General features: G+C 58.6%; 1 long non-coding RNA gene across 1 annotated transcript; it reads left to right on the forward strand.

Moving 5' to 3' along the window:
- Positions 1-21,757: 21,757 nt before the first annotated feature.
- Positions 21,758-26,575, forward strand: LOC125150534 (uncharacterized). The gene is made up of 2 exons (XR_007146369.1): positions 21,758-21,888; positions 24,363-26,575. It is a non-coding gene; the product is annotated as an uncharacterized LOC125150534 (long non-coding RNA).
- Positions 26,576-27,221: the final 646 nt, after the last annotated feature.

The following is a 27,221-nucleotide window of genomic DNA, read 5'->3' on the forward strand; positions in this document are numbered from 1 at the left end:
GCTGCTGCGCACGGGGCTGCTGTGCCCATTTGCACGTGCGTCCCGCCCCCGCCGTCGTTCATGGGCTCTGGGGACGCACACGGTGGCCTGGCGGGTGTCCTCCTTCCCCCTCGGGCCTGCCAGAGGGCCCGTCCTAAGGCTGTGGCCGGAGAGCCGCTGGGCTGTCACCCGCGCCTCCGAGGAAGCTGGCGTCTCGGCCAAACCTCGTGTGTCCTTGTCAGGATGTCAGCGTGCGCCGGGGCGCGTCGATCACCGTTCCGTCTCCCCAGCCACCCTCCCCGCCCGCCCGGCCGCGCCGCCCGGCACCGAGGACCGGAGGGCTGGTGCCTTAGAAAACACAGCCAAATGGCTCCCAACGAGGCCGTGTCACCGGATGCTCCCGCTAGCGGTGCGAGTCATTCGCCTGTGGGGAAGCGTCTCCTTGTCACCCTCGCACCCTCCTCATCATCGGCCTCACGCGCAGGTGGGTTTCTGCCCAGGCTGCCGGCTCACTGGGGGTGCAGCTGGCTCTGTGCTGGGTTCCAGCTCCCCCGGAGCCCAAGGCCTTGGGGGTGTGAGGACCCGGGTGCCCCATCTCACGCTCCAGGTCTCGTCTGGAGGGGCAGGGGAGGCAGGGGACAGTCCAGCAGGCAGACAGGCCTCGGGTCGCTCTCCACCTGCACTCTGCCTGGGAAAACACACCCCAAGCCCCGGAAGGTTGCTGACCGCCCGCGGTGGGCCCAACGCTCGAGAGCTGCGGTTCCTGTGGAATCTGTGCCCCCTTCCGGAGCCCTACCCGAAAGCTTCCCTGACCAGAGAGAGCTCCCGCTCTCACCTCCCACGTCCAATCCGCAGGCGAGTTCTTTCAGCAAATATTTATGGAGCACCTGCCGCGTGGAGCTTAATTCCAGCAAACGAACCAGATACATTCAAATGGAGATACGTGCTCTAAGAAAATAAGACAGGGTGGTGCCATATAGAGTGGCTGGGGTGGCTGGGGAGGAGCTGGTGTTTGAAGGAGCCTATCGTGCAAGGTCTGAGGGAGAGCTCTCTGGGGAGCGGGAACAGCAAGTGCAAAGGCCCTGAGGCAGGAATGAGACTGTCATGTTAAACCCTGACAGCAGGCCTTGTGGTTGGAGCCCAGGGCAGCGATGAGGTCAGAGAGGGAAGGAGGGCTGGACGATACGGGGCCAGGAATGGGTTTGGGTTTTATACTGGTCACAACAGGAGACCGTCAGAGGGGGGTAGGTGGGGGCGCGGTGTTTCTGCAAGTTCATTTTTGGCTGCCATGTCGAGGTTGGGCTCCAGGAGGGTCTGGTGGGACGGCAGGGGCCAGTGAGAAGGTTGCTTGCTCTCCCCTCTGGTGAGGGCCGGAGGCAGCTCGGACTGGGGCGTTGGCGGCAGAAAGAAGGGACAGATACGGGACAAGTGGTGGAGGTACGGTCGCGGGCCGGCTGACAGAGTGGACGTGCCCAGCAAGATGAAGAGAGAGCAAGGGTGATGCCAAGGTCAGGGGTCCGAGGCACAAGCAGGGTGGCATGAATACCCGAGATATGGGAATCGGGGGGAAGAAGCACGCAGGTGCGGGCTGGGATCAGGAGTTCTGTTCTGAACGCGTTAAGTTTCAGACACCTGCCGGGCCTCCCAGAAGGGCATGGCGTGGGCATCGAACACCCGAGTCTGGAGTGCCAGGGAGAGGTGGCTCGAACTCACCAGGCTGGAGCTGTCCACTCTGAGCCATGAGACCAGACAATCCCCGGTGGCCGGTGGGATCTGGGGACCTGGGATTATTGCTTCCAATTCCTCCCTCCCTGTTAGAGAATTACCCATATCTACACCCTCTGCCTGGTGACTCTCCTGTGCCTCCCACCCCGCTGATGTTGGCCTTGGCCATGTGACTTGCTTCAGCTACTGGACTATGTGCAAACGTACAGAACAGCCAGCGTTCTGAGCCCAGAGCTTAAGAGACACCTTCCTGCACTTCCTTCTCTTGGGACCATGAGAAGACAGGTACCAGAAGGTTGGGAGACGTGTTCAGAGGCCTGAACCTGGCAGAGCCACGAGCCAGAAAATACACGCCGCCGTGGTAAGTCCCTGAGTGCCGGGAGTGGGTATTACGCAGCAGTATTTCAGCCGTAGCTGACTGATACACAGAGCCCTGATACACAGGCCCTGTGGGAAGGAGGATGGGGGCATACTTGAGGGCTTGGTGCAGGGTAGGCGCTCGGCAAACTCTACCTAGCCTACTGTTAATTGTGCATCTAAAACAGAGACCCTCCCTGAGCGTTTTCTCGACTCTGGGCTCCTCAGGGCCACTCATGCGACCATCTGCTTCTGTCTCATATTTCTTTCTCCCTTTCCATAGTTTTCCCCCAATTATAAAAATCGCTTATTACCGCCGAACCCAGAGATAATCCTGGTCACGACTTCGGGGTGCCTCCTTCCAATCTTTATCTTACGTCGCCGCCAGAGACTGAGTCGCTATTGAGCCAGAGGGACCAGGGACGTTTGCGGGGGCGGGGGTGGGGGGGGGATCCGCTTATATGTACAGATACGCAACATGGGTGGGGAGAGGGTCCCGGTGGTGTTTTTTGTGGGCAGGCCCTGGGGGTTGAAATGGGAAACTATCAGAAGCAAGTATCCAACATTTGCCACAAACCCGCGTCGTGGGCGCCGTCGGATCTCTGCCCACAGGGGCACTCAGCGCCCACAGTTCCAGAAGGTGCCAGACCCACGGCCTTCGGCCAGCGAGGATGGGGTTGGGAGGGTAGAGGATGAAATGTCTCTGTGATGGCTGGCTTCCCTCCCTGTGTCACCTTCTCACGCCCCTTGTAGCTCACCCTGGGGTGATCGCCGCCAGATAAGCCGCTTGTGTTTACGTCCCTGCTCCTTGGGGAGCCACCGTTAGTGGCCAGGTGCTGTGTACGCGTCCCCCATTTCTTCTCACGACCATGCGGCAGGTTCTCGGGTGACCTGTGGTTTCGTAGCAGCTCTGCTATGACGTGCCACACGCTGGCCACGGTAAGTGCGCCGACGGAGGTGACAGGAGCGTCTGAGCCCCGGTGACCAGGGCTTGCCCTCGACCTAGAGAAGGGCCTCGGGCTAAAGTCAGGTTTTACCAGACGGAGGTTTCATGTACACGCTTCTTTCTCTGTTTTTAAATGTTTATTTATTCTGGGGAGAAAGAGAGAGTACAAGCAGGGGTGGGGCAGAGAGAGGGGGAGACACAGAATACGAGGCAAGCTCCAGGCTCTGAGCGGTCAGCACAGGGCCCGAGGTGGGGCTCGAACTCCGCCAGCGCATGACCTGAGCCGCAGTCGGACGCCCACCCGACTGGGCCCCCCGGGCGCCCCTGTATGCATATTTTACAACCTGACTGTGAAGATTTCCCGTTTCCTAAAGATTCAAAACTCACCTTTACGGTTAGGCGTATTTAACGATGATCTTAGGTGATATGTACAGAAGGCAATCTACGTGCCAGGCGCTGACCTTGGCATGCTGCGTGTGCTAACCGTCTGACCCATACAGGGACTGGCAGCTGTGTCCTATCACTCTCCCCGCTTACAGAGGAGGAAACTGAGGCACAGTGTGGTAACACAACTATAGACTGGAGATTTAGGCCCGGGTCGTCGGACTCCAGAGTCGGGGTTGGGGGTCATGGTGTTTGTAAGCCCCCCCCCCCACTTAGTTTTGGACGTGTATTTCTATTTTCTAGTTGCTGTAAACCACACACAGCAAACAGCCTCGCCCTCCATCACCATTGGGCCTCACTAATTACTTCCTTAGGGTGGATTCCCAGGAAGAGAATTATGGGGTCAGAGGGCAGAACTGTCTTTAAGACTCCTCATCCCCCGGGGCCCTGCTCTGGCCTTGCTTTCGGACTCTCTCGCCTCTTTCCCACACTGTCTTGGGCCAGGAGTCAGTGGGAAACATCCACCTTGGCCTCTCTCTGCCCAGCCCCCACCTGCCCGAGTCTGCACCTGACCTCCCGGGTCCTGTCCTGTGTGCCTGCAGAGGACGTCTGAGCTTCCTTCCAGAAAGGACGGGGGAGGGGGATCTTACTGGAGGAAATGGGGTTGCTCCTGCCACAGAGTAGGGACTTGGCTATGATGAATGAATGAGTGAGTGAATGAATGAATGAGTGAGTGAATGAATGAATGAGTGAGTGAATGAATGAATGAGTGAACGAGCAAACAAGTCCCCTGGCCCACCTGGATAGATTTCCAGGTGCGGAGCCCTCGTAAAGCAGCCCCCCCCTGGACACCGGCGTCCACAGGGGCTCCGCGTGCCTCCAGGCAGCTCCCCACTTGCTGGGGGCAGAAAGGAAGGGATCGTGTAGACACGACCCCCTCAATCTGCAACCAACGCTCTACAGCTAGCCCTGGGCCCATCCCCTCGGACACACCTTCCCTGACAGGTGCTTTTTGTACTGGGACAGGTGGTCCAGCCGGGCACCTTGGCTGAAACCAGGCCCCCTGCCCGGGATGCCTCACAACTCGATTTTCTAGCCTGAACAAAAAAGGGAACAAAAATACTGCAGCAGTTATCGATTGCTGCATTACAAATCACCCCCAAACGAAACAAACATTTATCGTCTCACACAGTTTATGAGGGGCAGGACTGCAGGAGCAGCTCAGCTGGTGGGTCCCTCAGAGGGGGGCAGTCAAGACAGGGGCCTGGGGCTGCATCAACTGAAGGTTCCATTGGGGCTGGAGGCCCACTTCCAAGATGGCGCCCTCCCAGGGCCGTTGGGCGGGAGGCCTCTGTTCCTCGGCCCCCTCTCTAGGGTGGCTTGAGCGTCCTTACAATATGGCCACTGGCTCCCTCCAAGGCGGGGACCCAAGAGAGCAAGGGAAGCCAGGATACCTTCTACGGCCTACTCTTGGGAAGCCCCACTCACCATCTCGCACACACTCCGTTCGTTAGAAGTGAGCCCCTCCGTGCCGTCCACACGCAAGGGCCGGGGAATTAGGTCGCCCCGAGAGAGGAGCCGATGTTTGTAAAAGCTGCCACAGGCGCCTGACGGGGTGCTGAAGCTCATGGAGACGGTCCGACGGGCACCGGGCCCGGGCACCAACTCAACCTGCCAAGACTCGGTCTGTGGCGACTGTGGTTGTATCACCATTCCCCAAACCCAGCACCCAGCCTTGCTACAGTTACCCAGCCCCCAGCACCCATCTACCCCAAACGGCACCGTCAGCATGGGCTCCCCAAATGCTGCCTCTCTCGTTTCCCCCCCTTGCCCCCCCCCCCAGGCAGTCAGGGCTCCCCATTTTCAACAGGATAAAACCCGAAGTCCTGCTTAGCAGTCGGGCGTTCCCGGGCCACACGGATCTCTCCTTTCTCCACTTGGTGCCTCCTCTGCTCCCGCCCCTTCCTCCCCACCGTGGCCCCCTTAGCCAGGCCGTCACCCACCGAGAATCTTGGCCCATCTGGAGCCCTTGAGTCTACCTCCAAGGAGTGTCATAAACATTTTATGCACGGTGTGCACGCAAGGTGGGCCAGCTGAGCCCAAACCGAGATCCCGAGTGGCTTTGTTCGCAGCCCGATGGGACGGGCCCACCTGGGATGTGCAGCTGCTTGGAGATAACACGGGAGGAGTTTTCACTCTAAGAGTTCAGGAGGAGAAATGAGTCGGGTCGCCTGGAACAGTCGTCCAGGCTGTGCCCCGCACAAGGCTGAGAAAGGTGGTGGGTCTGAGAAGGGCACCTTTTTCTAATTTACTCAAAGGCACCAGATGGGATCCTGGGGCCGCGGAAGAGTCAGCACGCAGCCACGTGGGATGGGATGGTTTGGGCTCACCCGGAACCAGCAGCGATTCCCAGGCAAGACCGTGAGACTCTGGGCACAAGAGTGTGTCTGAGGGCCAGCAAGGGCCCCTCTAAGACAAGCCCATGCTGCCAGCCCTGCCCATGTCTCCTAGCTGACCCTAGCCCTGGACAGGGGAAGGCTGGCCCTGTCCTGAGTCCCTACTCTGTGCCCGGCAGTCAGCAAGGCAGACTGTCCCTTCCCTCCAGGGCGCCCAGGCGATGGGAGAGAGCAAGGAAGGCGGGGGGGGGGGGGGGGGGGGGGTTGCTGTGCAGGGTCAGCTCAGGGCTGTGCAGGGGAGCCCGGAGCCTCCCGGACGGCCCCAGCTCCTGCCTCCGCTCTGCCTGGAGCCCCACGCCTGAGCCCTCAGCTCAGAGCAGACAACCATGCTAATCCTCTCCCGGGCTGGTGGCTGCCCCCAGCCAGGAGGGGAAAGCGAGCCACCCGGAAAGCTGGTTTGGAGTCCCCATTAGTTGTGGATGGCATCATGGTGCTACCAGGAGATTATCCACACCCGGCCGGTCCCCGGCGGCCGGCCCCAGCGCCCTAAAAGAAGGCAGCTAGCTATTAAGGAGATTCATGGGAAGGGGGTAAGGCGGGGGAAGGCTAATCAAGCTGTCCTGATTGTAATTGTCCGAAGGTGCTGGCCTCCCCTGTGAACGTGTGCACCACCAGCCTGCCTCTGCGACTCGGCGGGGCTTCTCCCTGCTGGGACTGTGCCGGGTAATGTTCTTTTGACATAACTCTATTTAAATTCACATTTCCATCATCCCCCAGAGGAGCCGGCAAGAGAGCTGAGCTGCGTGGTATAAGCCGGGAAAGGATTAGATGGGGTGGGTGTTATTTTTTTTTTTTTCCCTTTTATTTTCCTTTAGCGATGGAGACAGGGTAGTGGAAATGGGGCGGTTGTTCTAGAATCCTACAATATCAGAGTCAGAGGGGCTATTAGAGGCCATCCGGCCTACATCCCCTCAGTGTCCGCGTAGAAAACCGAGGCCCCGAAGAGACACCTCCCTGGGTTCCTTCCCTGACCAGACCCCAGGGCCGGTGTCAGGGAAGCCTGGAGCCTGGGTCTGTGTCCGTTCGTCCTGCCGGTTGGCAGATGATGCGCTCCCCTCCCAGTCAACCTGCCAGCCACCTGACGCCCCCCCCTGAGAGGCCCAGCCCCTTCCCTGCTGCTGAGCCAGGGAGGGAGGGCGGGAGGGAGGCAGCCGAGCCCCTGTCATGAATCACCTTTCTCCGGTGCAGAGCTGGGGCCTTATTTCCTCGGTAGGAGGCCCCTGGGGGCTGGCAAAGGCCAAGGCCTCTCAGGAGGGGAGGAGGGGGCAGGTGAGGGGGCCATCAGATATGATCCTGGGCACAGGGCCAGATGGAGTGGCCAAGAATGTGGTTCCCGGGGGGGAGACGGTGGGGGGGGGGGGTGGCTGAAACCAAGTCAGACTGAAGGCTCTGTGGCTGGAGAGACGGGAGGAGGTGAGGAGGGGAGAGGGAGGAAGGGAGAGGCAGGTGCCGGCCCTCCTGTCATCCTGATGCTGGCCAGGAGGGTGGGGACGCTTACAGCAGAACGCAGGAGACAACACGGGAGAGGAAGTTAGTGGCATTTGGGATGAAACTCCTAGCCTTATGAATGCCAGAAATGTTCAAAGGAGCATCTGGTTTTGTTTTGTTTTTTAAAATTTTTCCCCATTTCCAACAGCTTGGGTGCTGTGGTGGGGGCTGCAGCCCAGCCTGGGGGGGGGGGTCCCCTCTGCCGAGAGGCCTTGCCACCATGGTGACAGCGAGGAGGGGGACAGGGTGTGGCCTCCTCCGAGCAGCCAGGCAAAGCCCTGTGGCGGCAGGTCCCGGGGAGACGAGACAACCACGGTTCAGCTATTCGATGGTCAGGAAGGTGCTTCACCTCTGGGGGGGTCCTCATCTGAGGCCGGCAGGATGGGGGCTTTGGATTCCAACCCAATGGGATGCACTGGACCCTCTCCTCTAGAGTGAGGGACATCCGTCCTGGGCAGGGGGTGGCCGGGGTGGTCCCCTGCCTGGATCCCAAGGTTCTCTGGGCCCCCACAACTCATGTCTAGCATGGGCTCTCTCTCTCTCTCTCCTACACTCGTTTGTACCGAAATTTCCTCACATGCCAGTGCCTGCACCCAGTCCCGACTAAGGCTCAGAGAGGTTAAGACGCTCACCTAAGGTTGCACAGCCGGGAAGTGCCCTCATCACCATTAGGGTACCCACTGTGACCAGTCTGATGGACCCAGAGAGAGAAGTGGGGGGAACCTGAACTGAGTGAGGTACCCGGGCGCCCCGTCTTCTTAGCCAGTCACCTCCTCAATTGGGCTCCATGAACTTTGTTAGGTCACACCCCTTCTCTGGCCTCAGTTTCCCCGTCTGCTACTCAAGTCTGCCTCTCGGGGCATTGTGCGGATCAAAGATGACAAGGGTGATGGGGTCGCTTTGCAAAGGGGTCGCAGGGCCGGACGCTAGAGGACAGGTGGAGGTGGTGAGGTGGCCCACGGAGGGTTCAACTGGGCGGGGTGGGGACCTGGGGTCCCCTCCTGCAGCCAGCACAGGGGCCATCCCCCCTGGCCTTCAGGGGAATAGCGGGCCCTCAGACCCCCAGAAAAAAGAGAGGAGGGAGCTGTGGCCTTGTGCTCTGACTGCTCAGAGTGACCCTGCCCTCAGCAGGGTGGCCCGTGTGGACAGGCTTCCCCCGTGCCGTCGATGGGGAGGGAACACCTCTCCCAGAAGCCAACAGCTGGGAACTTGCCGTGGAATATCCGCCCTCGGCTCATGTGACTGGCTGGAAGGGCTGAGGTCGGAGTGAGGAGGGCGGGTGGCCTGCGTGCGGGCTGTGCTGCCCATGTGGCTGGGGAGCCCCGGACCGGTCAGCTGCTTGTCCCCCAGATGCCGAACCTCCGACTCCTAGACTTTTCCGACCGGCGTCTCAAGACCAGGGAGTCTAAGAATCGTGAGACATCCCGGGATGTTGGGGAGAATTTTTTTTTTTTTCTAAAGAGATAAGTAACGGCAAAGGAATTTGAAAATACTTCCCAAATGCGAGGACGGCTGATGCCTCTGTGCCATCTTGGAGGGTGGGTGTGGGGCGTCTGGTAGGGGCTGGAACACTGAGGGGGCTGGAGAGACATGGAGAGGCTGCCAGGACACCTGCTTCCTCTCGAGCGAGAACGCAGAGACGTGACAGGCCACACTCCAGATGTTGCCAAGGCCCCCCTCCCCCTTCTCCTGCGAACTCCTGTCCCTGCAGCTGGGCCCCCGCTGACCTTGCCCTCAGCTGCGACCGGTGCCTTGGGTTTCAGCCGCGACGCTGAACGAGATCTTTTATAGAAGCCCCTGGGTGTCACATCAGAGCCGTTCTGGGTGGGGGGTGGGGGGGATGGGGTGCTTAAGGGCCCCTGGCTCCCTCCTGGCACCCCCGGCAGCCTCCCGTGGCCCCTCCAGCCTTTGGTCCCCCTCAAAGTCACCCGCAGACCCTGAGACTGGGAGCACGTCTTTAACCCTGGCCCGGGTGGGGACTCTGTAGACACAACACCCAAACTCCAGCACGTGGAGAGTCACGGATTCTGAGGCCATGAGCTGAGCTCCTCGGATTCCTGGTGAGGCTGGGCCCCCCTCCCCCCACCCCGCCGCCGGCCTGCTCATGTCTGTGAGTGGGACCCCGATGCCAGCCGGCAGAGGCGACCAGAGGAGGTGAGGGCTGGCGTGTCTGCTCTGAGGGTGGGCGACTTGGGACACTTGGGGCTACCACCTCCAGAGTGCTGCTTTAGGGCCCGGGGACCACACCTGTCCCAAAGCAGGTGCTCAATAAAGTTGACTAAATGGCAGAGTGGGGCACCTCCACCTGAACCCAGGGTCAGGGAGACGTGTGGGGAGACTGACAGCAGAGCCAGCACCCTTGGGCGCCCAGTGGGTCAGCCGGGCTTCTGTCTGGGGAGGGGTCACCCGAAAGCTGTCAAGTGGCCTCTGTGATGTGTGTCCTAAGGGACAGAAACCTCAGGCTGGGCAGGAACCCTCTCAAGGGTCTGACTTGGTCAGGAAGGGTCCCCCCGAGGAGGTGACCAGGAGCAGTTGAGGTGGGAAGGCTAACAGGGGTCACAGGTGAGGAGGCAGGGAGCCGGGGTCCCGAGATGGGGGAGCAGGGACAAGGGGCACCAGAAGACAGGCAGCTATGAGGGAGGGGCGGGGCGGGAAGGGGACGGAAGGGATGTGGGGGGGGGGGTGGGAGGTGCTGGAGATGAGACTGTGTGTCCCCTGCACGCCCTGGTGGAGAACCAGGGACTCTCATAGTTTTAAACAGGGGCTCCACGCGATCAGAGAGAAGTTGACTGTGATGGTGACAGGAGACGGATGGAGGGGGCGACCAGGGGATGCACAGAGGCCAAGAGAGGTGACACTACAACCAGGCTGGGGAGGAGGAGAGAGACTGAGGACAGTCAGCAGGGGCTTAGGAGAGACGGTGCCGGTGACGGGGGTGTCGAGAGTGACCCCCACCCCCGCCCCATGCTGGTATCCGGTCCAGACACTTCCATGACGGGGGTCCCATCACATCAACAGGAACCTCGGGCAAGGACCAGTCTTGGGGGGCAAGATCGGAAACTCTGTTCCGAACATATTGGGCCAGGGGCGGCCCTTGAAACACGCCACGGAGGAAATCAAGGCAGCGTTGGGGGCCCAGGTGTGGGCTGCGGCGGCCCTGGGTGGCCGGTCCCCAGGGTGAGAGGTCCCAGGATGAGTCGAGGCTGGACGCAGGGGTGAGTTTCGGCGACAGCCTGAGAATTCCAGGTCACCATCCTGGGCAGGGAGCCTGCAGAGTGGCCGACAGGAGCTTCCCGCGTGAGACATCGGCGAGGGCCGGCGGGCTCCTTGTGAGAAGCCCCCAGGGGCCCCCGGGGATGTCCAGGTGGCTCTGAGAGGAGGCTGCAGCCCCCAAATGGTGCGGATGGCGGGGGAGTGAGGTGGAAGCAAGTGAGCCCAGTGCTCATGGGATTTGGTCCGAGGTCAGGGCTGCTAGAGCCGTTCAGATTCAGGAGAGCCTTCCAAGATGCCATGATTCTAAGACTCGGTGACCTCTGATTCTCAGACAGTGGCCTCGGAGTCTGTGACTGGGGCCCATCTTATGCCAAAGCCCCTGGGGGGGGCCATCCCAGCGCCCCTTCCTAGGGATGTCTCCAGCTGACCTTCCAGCCGCAGCAGTGACCCCTGCCACGAGTGAGAGATCAGAGGGCGGGATCAGAGGGCGGAGGGAGAAGGGGTCACCCTGCCCGTGGGGGCAGGTAGGGGGTGCTTCCTGGAATGGGGCCAGGCAGCCTGAGTTGTGTCCCTGCTCACGCTGTTCCTCAGACACCCTCATAGTATGAATAATGAAAGGGCAGCTCCCTGGGAGCCCGCAGGCCCGCACTTGGCTCTGGCAGGAGCGTAGAATGCCAAGTTGTCCCAACGATGCCACCACAGACAGATGAGGGAGCAAGCCTGCTTGGGCAGGACCGCTCTCAGCAGCCTACCCCCGCCCGCCCCCGGGGGGGCTGTCTGGGATGTCTTTAAGGATGCTTTGTTAAGCCCCATTAAATATGCATCGCCCCGTTAAATTTTAATGTCCCACTTTGAGGTGTCACATTTTTTACCTCCTCCTGGGACGGGGGAGGGTTGGCCTGCCCAGAGCTGAAGTCTGGTGCCAGGGACCCAGACAGGGGCTGCGGCAGCAGCGGAGGGGAGCCTGGCCTGCCCGTCCCTCATTCCTCGGCTAGCACTTGGGTTTTGACAAGGCACAGCCGGAAGGCACTGCCCTTGTGAGGATCTTCCCCAAGCCTCTGGCGGCCAGAGGGATCCAGCGTTAAAGTCCGAGCAAAGCTGGGGTCAGCGATCTCTTCCTGCAAAGGGCCGGACAGTGAATATTTTAGGGTTTGCCTATTCAACTTGGATTTCTTTTTCCAATCCCTTAAAAACGTGAACACCGTTCTTAACTTTGGATTCGGCCTGTGGGCCATAGTTCGCCAACCCCTGGCTACAAGGTTGTGCCTGGAAGGCGGGGGTGAAGGGCTTTGGAGTCAGGTAGACCCGGGCCAGGAGACCTTGAAAACACTCACCAACCTGCGGGCGTCCGTTCCGGTCAGGACAGGTGCCACTGTAAGCAGTGCCTGAGGTCCCGTTACCCTGCCTGGGCCCTTCTGGCTCTGCTACCCACCTCCCTGTGCCTTGGAGAACCTCCCCTCTTTGGGCATCTGTCTTCTCTGTGTGTGACATGTAAACAGGGCCTGAGGCCTCCGTTTTGAGAATTCTGACGTGAGATGGGGAAACACAGACCTGAGGGAGCCAGGGGCTCACGCCCATAGGCTGCTCAGCAGAATCGCCCCAACGGCTCCCGAGAATGAGAAAACACTACCGGCAAAACCGCAATTCTGCCCCGGAGCAGTTAGGCAAGAAAAGGAAACAAGAGGCGTCCATTAGGGAAAAGAAAATCGAAACCACCAGATCCTGCCTCATACCATTAGGGCGGCTCTTACGCTGTGAAAACCAAAACAGAACAGAAACAACAGGTGTTGAAGAGGATGTGGAGAGATTACAGCCCTTGGGCCCTGCTGGTGGGAATGCAAAATGGTGCGGCCCCTGTGGGGAACGGCGTGGGGGCTCCTCAAAAAATCAAAAGTGGAATTATCGCCTGGCAGGCAAGTCCACTTCTGAGATACACCCAGAAGGATTGCGAGCAGGGTCTCAAAGAGATACTTGTACACCCGGGTCTGTAGCAGTGTTATTCACGACAGCCAAAGGCGGAAGCGACTCAAGTGTCCATCAAAGGATGAATGGATAACCAAAATTTGGTAGAGCCACGTGACGGAGAAACAGTGAGCCACAAAGAGGAATGAGGTTCTGACACCTGCTCCCACAAGGATGAACCTTGAAGAAGCCAGCCCCAGCAGCCCACGTATTGTATGATTCCTCATCTACGAGATATTCAGAGCAGGCCAATCCAGGGAGGCAGAAAGCAGATTAGTGGTTTCCAGGGGCTGACGAGGAGGGGGGAGGCGAGGAGGGAATGGGGGCTGACTGCTTAATTGGTATGGGGTTTCCATTTGGGGTGCTGAAAAGTTCTGGAACCAAGGTAGTAGGAACAGTTGTGCAACATCGTGGTTGTATTTGTTTCCACTGATATTTAAAATAGTTAAAATGGTAAATTTTATGTAATATGCATTTTACCACTGTAAAAAAAAAAAATATCATAGTTCCAGACTGGAAGGAATGGAATCTGCTGTGTGAGACGCAGGAATCCAGCTTTTGAAAACTCCCCTGACATACACCCAGGGGCAAGTGACAGTCTACTTAAGGAAGGGGACTTCGGGGAGCATACATTTGAAGAGGCAGGTGGAACGGGGGACGGTTTCTCTCAAACGCTCTGTTCTCTTGAGCCCCAGGGCCATGCAGGAAAAGACTGGAGGCTACTGGACACGGTGGGCAGCTTGAAAGTCGGCCGAGTGGCCCCTGGCTGTATGAAATCCGTCCCCTGGGACAGGAGGGTGGTGCTGTTAAGAGTCCAGGGCCCTGCAGAGAAAGGGCAGGTGAGTAGAGCCCCGGCTTCGACTGAAGTATGGGGACGATTCATAGACGCAAGGGGTAGAGATCTTTGGCCCCACGCAGAGGAAGGGTCCCGGGACGGAACTCCAGAGACGCACCTGCAGGGCCATGAGTGAGGACCGAGGGGTGCGGGGTGGAGCTCGGTGAGGTGTCCCGGACTGATGGGAAGGTAGCCGAGAGCACGGGTTGGGATCCTAGAACAAGCTGTGTGACCTCAGATCGGACCCACCTCGGGCACTTCTCGTGGGCACCTCGGTGCAGGGAGCGTGTGCGTGGGACAGACAGACAGGTTGCCAAATGGTCTCTGGGCTTGGAGAAGGCGCATTCTATAGGCGGCCGAGAACACTCAGTACAGGCCTCTGAAGAACACGGGGAAGGACAAGAGTCAGCTCGTTTTAAAATTTTTATTTATCGGGGCACCTGGGTGGCTCAGTCGGTTAAGCGGCCGACTTCGGCTCAGGTCATGATCTCATGGTCCGTGAGTTCGAGCCCCGCGTCGGGCTCTGTGCTGACCGCTCAGAGCCTGGAGCCTGTTTCAGATTCTGTGTCTCCCTCTCTCTCTGCCCCTCCCGTGTTCATGCTCTGTCTCTCTCTCTCTGTCTCAAAAATAAATAAGTGTTAAAAATAATTTTTTTTTAATTTTTATTTATCAATAATCTAGTAAGGCCGGAAGTGAGTGGAGGAGGGAGGGAGCGGGTGGGTGAGTGAATGGCTCTCTGCCCCCAGAGGTGGACGTCTGCCCGTCCCCAGCCCTTAGCCCAACCTTAACGAAGGACAAGGCTGCTGGGTCTGCCTTACTCCCACCTCTGCCGGGGCACCGACCCCACGTAGAAACACATTCAGAGGTTGTGTTCACATCGCCTGCCCGTGCAGGACCTCGGGTAACTCACTCTCTCCCTTGCAACCGGGCATTGCTGTGCCTAACTCACGGATGCTTGTTGGGTCCTCCGATGGGCCTGCCACATCGGAAGTTTCCAGAAAGGGTAGCTGCTGCTGGACTAGAGGCTGCTCATTTAAACCCTCACAGCCACTCTGGTGCCCACCCCTGCCATTTTGCAGACGTAGGGGAGGAAACTCCAGACGCGGGGTCTTGCCCAGGGCGGGAGGTCGCACAGCTGCCGATGGAAGCCCTGTCACTCGGGACCCCTCCCTGTCACCATGACCTCAGGCACTGTTGTCGGCCGGCCCGTCATTCTGTGTCCTGAGCACTGGGACAGGGGGTGGCCACACACTTTGCTGCCCGAGGGCCTGAGGACCAAGGACAAGACCCCTGCGGCCAGGCTGACCTTGGGCCCAGCTTCCTCCGAGGTCCTGAGGCAACTCAGACCCCCACAGCCCTCCTCCTGACCCCTTGCATCCCTCCGCCATCCTCCGGGGGTCCCTCTGTGACTCTGTTTCTGTGCACGTCGTGGGGGTGCGGGGGGCCCCACATCTCTCTCTCTGTTGAACCCCTGCGTTGTTCAGTGTGTATAGTTACTACCTGTACCTGCCTCTCTCCCTCCTTCTTTCTCTGTATTTCTGCCTGTGTCTCTGTGCATGAGTCTCCCTCCCTCTCTCTCTCTCTCTGTTACACTCTGTGTTTCTCTAGGTCTCTCTAGGTCTCTCTGGGTCATTCCCCCTCCCCCTCTCTCCCTCTCCTTCTCCTTTCCCTTCAATGGAATATCGATCAGCCTGGCTTATTAAGCCCCATTATTTCTCAGAACATTTGCCTTTGAAATTTCGGCAGATGGACCGGGGTGGCAGCCAGCGCCTCGGGCTGCCCAGGCCACACAGCCCGCTGGGGGCCCAACCAGAGGGGCAGCCGGGTCCACTGCCCCCCCCCTCCCCATTTGTGCAGATGCCAGACCTGCCTCCCCGAGGTCTCTGTCAGCCCCGGCCGCTCCCAGGCTGCGGGCGGCCATCGCCTGTGCCGGCGACAGCCAGCATCGGGCAAAGCGATTCCAACCCTCCAGCTGGGAAGTGTCACTGATGGAGGAAGTGGTGTGCAGGGTGACTGGACGGTCCCACCAACCACGGCCGGGGGCCTGTGCCGTTCGCCCAGGTCCGAACCCCCTCACGGCATGCCTGGGAAGAAGACTAATCTAGTCGTGTGGGCACCCAGGGGTAAACTGAGGCATCAGAGCATCAGGTCCAAGGCAGGATGGGGGCAGTGGGCAAAAGCATAGTTACCCACCCCCAAGCAAGCTCCCTGTCCCACCAGCCTCCATTTCCCAAGTAGCCTATTTTCTTTTTTTTTTTTTTTTAATTTTTTTTCAACGTTTATTTATTTTTGGGACAGAGAGAGACAGAGCATGAACGGGGGAGGGGCAGAGAGAGAGGGAGACACAGAATCGGAAACAGGCTCCAGGCTCTGAGCCATCAGCCCAGAGCCCGACGTGGGGCTCGAACTCACAGACCGCGAGATCGTGACCTGGCTGAAGTCGGACGCTTAACCGACTGCGCCACCCCGGCGCCCCCTATTTTCTTTTTTTTTACATTTATTTATTTTGAGAGAGAGAGAGAGAGTGGGAGGGGCAGAGAGAGAGGGAGAGAGAATCCCAAGCAGGCTCCATGATGTCAGCGCAGAGCCCGACTCGGGGCTTGAACTCACACACCTGGGATCGTGACCTGAGCCAAAACCAAGAGTCAGACACTCAACCGGTTGAGCCCCCCAGGCTCAGGCGCCATTTAAACATGGCCACGTTCACTCCTGTCCCACCTCCAGGCACTTCTGCTCATCCATAGCTGATGATGGCAAGAGAACCAGAGGTTCGGAAGTGTGGCAAGGACTTTAATATAAAAAGTGGCAGTGAGGGGCGCCTGGGGGGCTCAGTCGGTGGAGCGTCCGACTTCGGCGCAGGTCATGATCTCACGGTTCGTGGGTTCGAGCCCCGTGTCGGGCTCTGTGCTGACAGCTCGGAGCCTGGAGCCTGTTTCAGATTCTGTGCCTCCCTCTCTCTGACCCTCCTGTGTTCATGCTGTCGCTCTCTGTCTCTCAAGAATGAATAAATGTTAAAAAAAAAAAAAAAGTGGCGGTGAGGGTCCGGAAACGCTCCCTGGGCTCGGGGAAAAGGCTCGTCCCGTGTCCCCTCAGGTAATCACCCCAAATGCCATCGTTCATACCCCACAGCCCTGCTCCAGACAGCTGCTGGCCCGGTGAGACGTCAGCCACTTCTCCCGAGGTGGGGCCACCTCGGGTGACAGCATTCTCAAGTGATGCTGGTGATACACCTTTGACAGGTACATCCTCCTCCAGAATGCTGACAGGTGAGTCGTCTCTTCCAGACAGGAAACTCTCCATTAGCAAGGCTCCTCCGGTTCTGGCTGATTCTGTGGGAGAGAAGGTGTCTGTGGAGAGCTAACCCGTCTCTCACACCCTGTGAGATCTCTTGTTGTCGGCAGCCCCCTGCCGGGGGGTTGCAGGTCCAAAGGGCAGGACTGGGTGGCTGAGGTCATAACTGGACGTCAGCTCCCCAAACCTCCATGACAGGCCTTGGAAGAAGGTGCTGTTTACACCCATTTACAGGGCGGATGGCTGGGGCCTCCAGCAAGCCGTGCAGGGACTTGTCCAAGGTCCACAGCCGGAGAAAGTAACTGGCAGGCAGGTCTCTCTGGCCCCGAAGCCCAAGGTCTTTACCACCCACAACCAGCGTGGGGCACGGGCTCACGGGCTCTAGGCCTGACTCCTGGAAGGGGGCAAGGGATTCTGCACACGACCCTCAAAGAGCGCAGACCCGGAGCACAAGACAACAGGTGCAGCCAGGCCTGGAGGTGGGAAGGAGGGGCTCACAACGGTGTTAGACTCTCAAGGGCGGTGGCTTGTCCACAGAGGGTGGGTCTTGGCCTGGGTGTGGGTGCGGACCCCAGGACAGGGGGCGGCTGGGTCTGTGTCCCAACTGGGACGGGTAGAGAAATCAAATATATCTTCATAGACTTGTGGCCGCTCATGGTGTCCACCAATGCAAAGCATTCATTCATTCCTTCATTCAACCAGTGACTATTTACTGAACACCTTCTTTGTGCTGGGCACTGGGCTAGACTCAAAGGACACGGTAACAAGGCAAAACCTCCAGCAGTAGGGAGCCTATGTCCCCGTAGGGGAGGACAGTGGACAAGCAAATACAGCGTGGCTGATGCGGGAGGGCATCTGGGCAGAGGTGTGAGGGAAGGTGGAGCTTACACAGGCACACGTGCACACACACACACACACACACACATAGGCATGCACACGCGTGCACACAGTTTCTGGGTTCCACCCCTGGGCTCCAGAGCCTCCCTCGTGGAAGTGAGCCAGGCTAAGATTGCAGGGACAAGCATTGTAAGTGGTGGGAACAGCCTGTGTGAAGCCCATGCAGTAGGAGTGTGGTGTTCAGAGAGACTGAAAGAAGCAGGTGTGGCTGGGGCATAGCCCAAATGGAGAGTGGTGTAGTGAGGTACGGAAGTCACCAGAGGCCTGTGGCACGCAGGCCTTGTCTTTGGGGCACCGGGGAGCCTGGGATGGGCTTTGAACGGTGCGTGGCGCAAGGAGACGCGTGTCTGGAGAGGTGACCTGGTTCCTGAGTGGAGAGCGGATTTGCAAGGGGCGGGAGGGGGAGGAGGAGCCCAGGGAAAGACCAGGGCGGCCACCCCAAAGCCCAGAGGTCTAGGCAGAGTGGATGGAGGCTTGAGAAACGCTTGGAATGTGGCTGGACAGGACCTACTGACAGAACGGTCTTTTGAAAAAAATCAGTTGTCCCTGGAGACAGAAGGGAACCACTGAGGGCTGGTGGAGGCAGACTGGATCTCAGCCCTAGCTGTCCCACTCCCAGGCAGTGTGACCTTGGGCAAGTTCCCTCATGACCTTGAGCTGTTTGATTAGCTGTAAAATTGCTCTATGAGCACAACAGGCCGGCGACAAGCCCAGACTCTCAGTGGGTCCCCAGTGCCAAGCTTTGTTCCTCACTCACACCACTCACACCCCGACAGACGATGTCTGCTGGAGGGACCGCCCCGAGGGTCCCACACCCGCACTTAAATGTCCTGGCCTGGGAGGGGCCCACATTCGGCCCCTCTGGATTTCATTGGCCAGAAAGGGTCACGTGCCCATGTCTCACTGGAGGGGGCGGAGATCTCACGCCCTAGAGCACTGTGGGCGTTGCCGGGGCGGGGGGGAGGGGTTGGGAGGGGATGGCGAGGCTGATGGGTGGAGCCGGTGCCCAGCTCCGCCCCCTGTGCTCCCGGCTCACACACCTTATCCCACACCTCCCTCCTCCTGCCATATCCCTGCACCAACCGTAACCTCATTTACAGAGTCATTTTCTTTAAATCAACTCATTTGTCTGCTTGTTTGCTTTGCCAGGCGAGGAGAGGGGCCCTAAGTCAGGAGTTTCTAATTGTTCCTCTGCGCACGGGGGATTTTCCGAGTGCGCCCAGCCGTCTGCGTATTATCCAAGGCTGCCCCCCCTGCACTCCCACCAAGAGTCTCCTTGTGTAAATAATACACGAGACCCTGTGCCGTATTTTCTGTGGTGAGGCCATGTGATAAAGACGGTAGATACGCGGTGTAATAAAAGCGTGCGATTATATGCTTGTGTCACTTCCGCACCATGGCCTCTTGGCTTCCTGGAGACAGCAGGAAGCAGAGGGGAAGCCGGCCTCCCAGTGAGGCCAAAGCATCAGCTTAGGGAGAGGTGAGGCCTGTGGGGCAGTAGTTAAGAACCCAGGACCTGGGGGCGCCTGGATGGCCCCGTTGGTTAAGCATCTGGCTCTTGATTTCAGCTCGGGTCATGATCTCATGGTTCGCGCGATTGAGCCGTGCATCCGGCCCCACGGACAGCACGGAGCCTGCTTGGGATTCTGTCTTGCTCTCTCTCTGCCCCTCTCCTCCTCAAAATAAATAAACTTAAGGGGGGGGGTGGAAAAGAACCCCAGGTGGGGACAGGGCTTGGTTTGAATCCTGGCTCTGTCACCTGCCAGATACATGACTTAGAGCAAATAGGGTAGAGACTTCGGTGTCCCTGAGTCCCCTTTCCTGGACCCCGTTGTCCATCTACAGCCATTGGCTGGCGGGCAGGTATGAAAGCTCCTCTCCCGGTCTTGGGATGGGACCAGCACCAGGGTATCATCTATGCTTCACGGGATCAGGCTGAGCCTGGGACCTCAGCTGAGCTCTATGTTGGCCTTCTAATCCTTCCTCTGTCCTCTTTCTCCATTCCTGACTGGCTTCTCCTGGGAGCACTTCCTTCATAAAATCACTTGCCCTGACATCCTCGACACGGGCCCGCCCTTGGAAGAACCACCGAAGATAGCAAGTGACTCTGCCTGTCTGAGCCTCGCTTATCTCATCTGTAAAATGGACATAACTTTCCCCACAACGTGCAGCTAGCATAGGGACGGCCTGGTACACAGCAAGCGCTCACTAGATAAAGTCTCTTCTGATTAGCGGGGAACACATAGCAATGTGGTCAGCAACGTTACTGAGGAATGAAGCATTGCCCGTGCCCCCCTCCCCGGCCCTGGGGGACATCCCCGGTCTCCTGCACCGTGGTAAGGAGGAAGCAGCTTTAGAAAATGTCTACAGTGCCCACCCCTCCCCGACCCCATCCCCCCATCCCCTTCCCATCAGAGAAATTCTCATCCTCAGCTCTGTGCTTATAATACAGCCGCCTTGACACTCGGGTCATGGGTTCGTGTCTCAGGGGATGGTCAGTTACAAGACGGTGTTTGGCCTCTGACACGGTCACTTCCCGGAGGCGCAGCTGAGGCCACGTGGGCTCTGGTTAGAGTGTGGATGTTTGCCTGTCTTCACTATGGGGGGATGTGAGGGTCTCTTCGAACAGAGGCCGGAGCTGATGAGCTGGCAGAGGAAAGAGCCACGGGTGGGGACAACCTAGACTCTCACCCCCGTGCTGAGCCACCACCTCTGCTAGAGAAGACCCAAGTGGCTGGGCAGCCAAGGACAAGTCGTGTCACCTCCCTGGGCTCGCATGGCCACATATGTAAAGATCGGGGCGGGGGTGGGGGTGGCGCATGCTCTTCCTTGATAGCAGGGCACGTCAGTCCGAAGCAGGCTCCAGGCTCCGAGCTGTCAGCGCAGAGCCCGACGCGGGGCTCGAACTCGTGAACCGCGAGATCATGACCTGAGCCGAAGTCGGACGCTCGACCAACGGAGCCACCCAGGCACCCCCTGTCTGGAGCTCCTTCTGAGTCCAAGGCGGATGATTTTGCAATGCTGCAAGCTAGTTAAAAAGAGAGAGAGAGAGAGAGAGAGAGAGAGACGAAGGAAGCTGGTCAGCTTCCTGCCTCCCATGGTTCTTGGGGTGGACATCTCAGTCAGGCTGGCTTACGGTCATCCCACAGCATCCTGGCAATGGTGTCACCGGCCCATGTGGATGGGGCTGCCCCAGGGAGCCATCACGTCCCTGGCACCCGGCAGGAAAGGCCATCCAGCCCGTGAGCAGAGGGGCCCCAGGCCATCCAGCGCTGCGCAAACCACTGGGCTGCTGTGCCCCCTCTTAAGAGCCTCCCGCCTCCACTGTCCCCAGAGCCACAGGCTCGCCCTGGGGTTTTCCAGCCCGGGAGGGTGTTTGGGACCTGAGGACTTTCCCCGTGGGGGTCCGGGCTTCAGGAAGGCCCTCGCCCCTGCCCCCCACCCCGCCCCGCACATCATGAGCCTGCGGTTGAGGCTTCCTGCAGAAAAGTGGCATCTCTTATGAAGTCAGCAGCGCCCCGGAAGGAGGGTGCTGGGCTGGCTCTGCCTCTCCTCCCCTCCACGAGCCTTTCATCACAGGGAGAGAAATCCCAGCAAGATGGTAAGCAGCAATTCAGCCCGAGTTACCAAGACAACCTTCCCAGGCCATGGCTGGCGCTGGCGGGGAGGGAGGGGAGGCTAGAAGGAGACCCCTATCCACCTTGCCCTTCCCGCGGCCCCCAGCCTCCCCAGGGAGCCGCCCCGAGAGGGGCCGAGGGGCCAGCAGGTGCCCCCATCGCCGGGATGCCGGCTGCAGCTTTCATCTGAGAGATGCCGCCTTCACAGAGGCTCCGATTCTCTCGGGTTCCTGGTGGTGAGATCATTGAAGGGGGAGTGATGGGAGATGGAAGGGAATCCTCTCCGCTGTGTAAACAGCTCAGTCACGGCCGCCTCCTCCTGCTGCTTCCGTCTCGCCCGGCCCAAGCCGGGATTTGGGGGCCCACAGCCACAGGGAGGGGGACAGCACCGGGGCCAAGACGAAGGGACGGAGGGTTCAGACTGGCCTGAGGGCAACCCCCAGCTCCACCTTTTCTAAGCTGTGTGACTGTGGGCAAGTTACTTAACCTCTCTGAGCCCCAGTGCTGACCAGGTTGTTGAGAAGGAGGAGAGCGCACTCTTGCGGGCAGCCCCTCCCACCAGCAGGTGTTTCCTGCCGCGTCCCAGCCTCTCCTGGGTGGAGCTCCGGATACAGCTGCCGCCCGGAAGGGACTGGCATTTAGTTGGGGCTCACTGGCTACCAGGCCCTTCTCAGTGCTCACAGCCACCCTGCCCAGGAGGAAGCTCTAAGACCCACTTGCCTGCGGTTTGCTTCACAGGTGAGGTGCAGAGAGCCAGCAGCCAACTGCCCCGCAGTCCAGGCTGGGGTGATTCGAAGCCCCAGGCCTTCCCCAGCCTCCTTCCAGCTGTCCCAGTGTTCTGTGGCTTCTGGCGGCCCAGGACACGCGGGCATCGACTGGCAAAGGTGGAGAGACTGGGGTGGCCGCGTGGTCCTGCAGCCAAGCTCCTCGCGGCCACTTCCTCCTGGGGAGCGGCCAAGCCTCCCCCCCCACCCCCCACCCCACCCCCGTCCTTGCGGTGACCTCAGAAGTGTGACAAAAGCCCTGGGAGGCACACAGAATCCAATCATCTGTCATTAAGTGTCCTCCATGGCGGAGGTCCTAACTGAGAGGAGGAATATGAAGTGTTCAGGGGAGAATGAATCAGTAAACCGATTAGCGGAATCCAATCAACTGGGGCGTGGGGGCCGTGAGCAGAGAGAAGAATGAGGGCTGAGGGGCTCATCCTGGCCAGCCAGGGGCCCCCGGGAGGCCAGCACTGGGCCCAGGCCCCGGGGGGTGGAGGCTGGGCGGGTGGGCGCCCCAGCCAGCCCGGCGGGTCCGTAAAACACTCAGCCAGCCGAGAACGCAATCCTCAAATCTCTAGGTGCAGCAAAATCGTGCCCGTGCCAGGCTAGCATCGTTCAACCTCAAGAAGGCTTAGAATCAAGAATAGACACATTTAAGGGGCGCCTGGGTGGCTCAGCCGGTTAAGCGTCCGACTCTTGATTTCGGCTTGGGTCGTGATCTTGCGGTTTGTGGGTTCAAGCCCCGCGTTGGGTTCCGCGCTGAAAGCATGAAGCCTGCTTGGGATTCTCTCTCTCCCTGTCTCTGCCCCTCCCCTGCTCATGCTCTCTCTCTCTCTCTCTCTCTCTCTCTCTCAAAATAAGTAAATAAGGTTAAAAAAAAAAAAGAATAGACACATTTAAGAGAATCAAAACGATAACGATAATATCTTCATCTTGAGGGTGCACAGGTGTGAGCGTTTCTAAGGTTCAAGACTATCTTGCTGATTAAGATACCAGCCCAGCCTTGTGATTTAAATTTAAAATATGGAAGTGAGCGCTTGATTTAGAAGTGGGGTCTTAGGGGCACCTGGGTGGCTCAGTTAAGCGTCTGACTTCGGCTCAGGTCGTGATCTCGCGGCTCGTGAGTTCGAGCCCCACGTTGGGCTCTGTGCTGACCGCTCAGAGCCTGGAGCCTGCTTCGGATTCTGTGTCTCCCTCTCTTTTCTGCCCCTCCCCCGCTCACACTCTGTCTCTCTCTCTCTCTCTCTCTCCTTCAAAAACAAACATTAAAAAAGATAAAAGATAAATCGAATTGGGGTTTTACGTTGCGCTCTGGGGAAGTTCAGAAACAGTGCTCGATGTTAACAGCGTTTATAAATGCAGTGTATGAACCATATGCTTCCGTCTGCAGAGAGGCTGGGTTCTCAGACCACTGAATATACCAGAAAAGAAATGGAACACGTTCAATTTCTTCATGCAGCTTAAAATGTTTAAAGGCGCTTGATTAACTAGTTTTATAAATGGGACCAAACAGTAATCAAAGGGCCCTTACAAAGGATTGTTCAAATGTGCTAAGTTTATAAATATGTAAATAGAAATAGAATAGTAAGTATGGAAAGTGAGCTTAAAAGCTCAAGAAAGAGGTGCATTTTTGAATGTGTAACGTTCATGAACCACATGTTAATGTTTAAAATCAAAGTCATTGTCTGGGTAATCTTTTCGGTGCACAAAAGCCCACCCAGGTTGTTGATTCACTCAGGAGGTTACGTTCCTCCTCGGGCGCCTGGGTGGCTCAGTCGGTTAAGCATCCTACGTAGATTCAGGTCAGCGTCTCACAGTTCAGTACGTAAACTGTCTCTCTCTGTTCCTCCACAGCCCCCCCCCCAAAATAAATAAACATTAAAAAAAAAATAGGGGCGCCTGGGTGGCACAGTCACTTAGGCGTCCGACTCTTGATCTCGGCTCAGGTCATCATCTCACAGTTTGTGGGTTCGAGCCCCACATCGGGCTCTGCACTGACGGTGTGGAGCCTGCTTGGGATTCTCTCTCTTCTCTGCCCCTCCCCAGCTTGTGCGTGCTCTCTCTTTCTCTCTCTCAAGATAACTAAGCTTTAAATAAATAAACAAACAAGCACGTCCTCCTGTGTACCTGGTCTGCCGTGTCCCTTCCTAAGAGGTGGGTTCCAGAGGTAACAGACCTGGCTGTAATCACGGGTTAGTGGTGAATGGGCTGATGTCTGACTCTGGTGGGAAACACTTGGTGCCTTGATCCAAGCCTTGCCCCACAGCTCTGCGATGGTGGGGACACCCCGAGGCTTTTAGTTGCCGCCCCCTTCAAGGGGGCGAAAGATACATGGAGCTCCACCAAACTCCAGGAAGGGGTGGGGAGCTCAACATGGTAACCCTGCTACGGAGCTCATTAGATAGATATTAACTGGTGTAATTGCCATGATGACCCATTTCACAGATGAGGCAACCGAGTCGTGGAGCTGGTGAGTGCCACAGCAGGGTCATGGCCCCCCGAAGAACCTGGCTGCAGAACCTTCGCTCCTTATCACATTCCTCCTCGTCAGCATCTTGCCGGATCCTCCTGCCCCCTCCGGGATGTGTGCAGGTCAGTCCACTGAGGCTCAGGGAGTCTAGAACCTTCCCCAAGGCTGCGTGGCCAGCACAGGACAGACACAGCAGCCTCTGGCACCTGTACGTTTGCGCAGCCCAAATCCAGCGGGGGAGACGGATGTTCAGTAGGCAGAGCTCGGATGTTTCTGGATTGTAGTCACGGCCAATGTTGTGCGGCACAGGGCAAGGGCTCGGAGTGCACGTAATAGGGAGAACTGACTGGTGGCTGAGCCAGAGCCAGCCTGGTGGCCTGGAGACTGGGCCAGGAGGACACACGGAGGGTTTTTCAGGCAGCAGCCTGGTCAGGGTTTGGCAAGGGTGCGTGGGGACACCTCTCCGCGTGGACCCTCGCCTGCCACGCCGGGATTCCAACCCGAGGGCTCCCACTGGCTAGAAGGCAACGTGACGGATTGCCAAGGGACTGACCAGCGTGGCCACGGGGGCCGACGGCAGCACGCTGGCCTCAGTCGAGCCCCCCAGCCTGGCCCGAGGTGCCCTTACCGTGACCCGAACCGCTTATATGCCCCCAGAGGAGTCGGGGTAATTCGGTCTCTGTGTTTACTCCTGCCGCGAGCGCCTCTGAACGTTTCATCTTGACTGCTGACTGTATCAAAATTCCCGTGGTAATTGGATCAGGTGCAGTATTTTCCATGAGGATATTAAATCAGGCCTTCTGCCCGCGTCCAGAACGATCCGTTTCCGAATATAAAGACGCAGGAGATGGCATTACCCAAGGTATTTTTCCTCCTTTAAACTTTCTCCCCCCAACTTTATCATGGCAGTTCTTTATTTGCTGCCGAATAAATTGGGTCCTCCTCCCCTGCCCCAGTTATTAGCCAAAGGGAAGGAAAGGAAAGATTCTTGCAGGCTGATGAGGGAGGCCAGGGGCACGGGGGAGACGGGGCGGAGCCAAAGTTTGCCCAGGGGACCTGAGGACCCAGGCAGAGCGGCCAGCAGGGGGCGGGGAGGGGGAGCCCCACCAGACGCTTCCCTCCCCGGGAAGGGTGCCGGGCACATCTGCCAACCTTCAAGGTGGGACATTTCACCATCCGTAAACACCGGAGAAGAGAAGTTCAAGGGCACACGAAGACCCGGGGCTGGGAGGGAGCCGGAAAGGACCTCAGAGACACATCGGTTGCTAAAGAGAGAAAGTGAGGCCGCGTCACAGGCTGATGAGGCCACGTCCGAAAGGCTGTCGTTTGGAACGAGCCGGGGAGCTCAGCAGCGTGGATGCTCCACACCCCGCCAGGTTGCGCACTTTAAAATGGTTCATTTTGTGCTGTGTCAATTTCACCTCCACTTTAAAAAGAATCAGGTCAAAATGCCACGTTACCCGCCGCTGACTCCTTTCCGTTGTCCCACCCACGCTGGCTGAGCCTCTGTCCTATGCCAGGCACCGATCTAGGTCCCAGGATGGAGGTGGAGTTGACACAGGACCCACGAGAAAACACACACGGGAGAACACAAGCGACGTGACTGCAGGTTGCCGAAATTCTAGAACCTGCGAGATGACCCGAGGGGACAGAAGTGCAGCTTCCGTTGCAGGGGTGCCCGCGACGGGGACGTAGCACTAAGGAAGGCGTGCGTGGATTCATCAAGCCGCACGCTTACCGTGTGCATTTTACTGAATGGAAAGGATACCTTGGCAGAAAACCGGCATAGAGAGAGAGAGGAGGGAGTGATGGCTCCGACCAGGGGTTAGCGGGGCAGGTGGGCAGGGGGAGGGGGGGGAGAGGGCCTGGAGAAGCTAACTCTCCCCCTCCCACCCCCCGGGGCCTGGGCACACTGCAGAGCCAGGCTCCTCCTGCCCTTTCCTGTAGACTCTGCTCCTTGCCTGGGGCGGAGGCAGCGTCCGGGCACACAGATGCCTGCCTCGGTGGGGGGCAGGTGGCCGGAGGAAGCCGTTATTTATTTTGGGGACCCAGCCTGTTTGTCTAGTGGGGGAGGAGCCCGTGGTGAGCGTCGTGGGACCAGATTCCTGATTATAACTTCATAACGGGCACTGGCTATTCGGGAGGCGCTGATATTTATGGAATAAATATGACGCGATTTATGGCCGTATCTCCCTCTGATGTCCCATCTGATATGCAATTCAATTTCTTTTATTGTCTTTGGGCTTTTGCCACGGAGGAGAATGCATAAATAAATAAATATATGGGCAAATGGCAGCCGGCGGGCCGGGCCGGGGCTGCCAGCCCGCCGTCTCCAGTCCCATATTAGGCCCATCGATCACGCGTTATGAAGGCAGAGCCTGTCCCCCGACTGGGACAGGGAACAGACATGCTGGTCACTCCCTGTTATTTAGGGGCCTCCGCTGGCAGGCTTCCCTGCCTGGCCTCTGTCTGTCACCAGGCCATGGAGTCCCCACTCAGGACCCAAGCCCGAGCCTCTGGCCGCTGGCTTGCAGGGACTCCAGAGGCCCGGTCCCCGCTAGCTCTTCTGAGTGTGGAGAACACGGCCGACTCGTGACATGTGCCCCTGCCTGGCCCTCCCACGGGAACCCCAAGCCAGCGGCCGAGCCGTGCTTCCGCTCTGGAGTCCAACCACGTCTTCAGAACGAAGCGCTCACACCTCTGAGCCCTGGGAGCCCGGGCAGGTCCCCTGTCCCCGAGCCTGGCCGCCTCATCTGAGAGCAGGGGTGGCTTCGAACATGGAGGAGACCCTGCGCACGGCTCAGGGCACAGGGCTGGGCATGCACTCCATACGC

This window comes from Prionailurus viverrinus, chromosome D4 (assembly GCF_022837055.1).
Source record: "Prionailurus viverrinus isolate Anna chromosome D4, UM_Priviv_1.0, whole genome shotgun sequence".
NCBI lineage: Eukaryota > Metazoa > Chordata > Mammalia > Carnivora > Felidae > Prionailurus > Prionailurus viverrinus.